Source organism: Egretta garzetta, unplaced genomic scaffold, assembly GCF_000687185.1.
Source record: "Egretta garzetta isolate BGI_Z169 unplaced genomic scaffold, ASM68718v1 scaffold571, whole genome shotgun sequence".
Lineage (NCBI taxonomy): Eukaryota > Metazoa > Chordata > Aves > Pelecaniformes > Ardeidae > Egretta > Egretta garzetta.
In genome coordinates, this window is record NW_009258622.1 from 194,658 (window position 1) to 194,966 (window position 309).

Genomic DNA, 309 nt, shown 5'->3' on the forward strand with positions numbered 1-309 from the left:
TTTCCCTCTTCTGGAAGGCACCTTGATTGCATGAAATGTTCCCGATATTAATTAAGACAGGAAACAAAACTTGGATGTTGCCCCAAGTACTTGCTGTCCAGTATGAGGTGGAGCGTTAGGAGAGGGACAGGTCCCCAGAGATGTGGGGACTCCACCCTCGGGAGGTCCCCAGAGATGCAGGGGCTCCACCCTCGGGAGGTCCCAAGAGAGGTGGGGGGCTCCTTCCCTGGGACAGGTCCCCAGAGATGCGGGGGCTCCACCCTCAGGAGGTCGCCACCAGAGAGGCGGGGGCTCCATCCTCAGGAGGTC

At 59.2% G+C, this 309-nt stretch overlaps 1 protein-coding gene across 3 annotated transcripts in view; it reads right to left on the bottom strand.

The window, feature by feature from the left end:
• Positions 1-309, bottom strand: part of LOC118453313 (rho GTPase-activating protein 6-like) — an 8,044-nt gene that overhangs the window by 3,318 nt on the left and 4,417 nt on the right. The gene's annotated exons all lie outside the window — the stretch shown is intronic.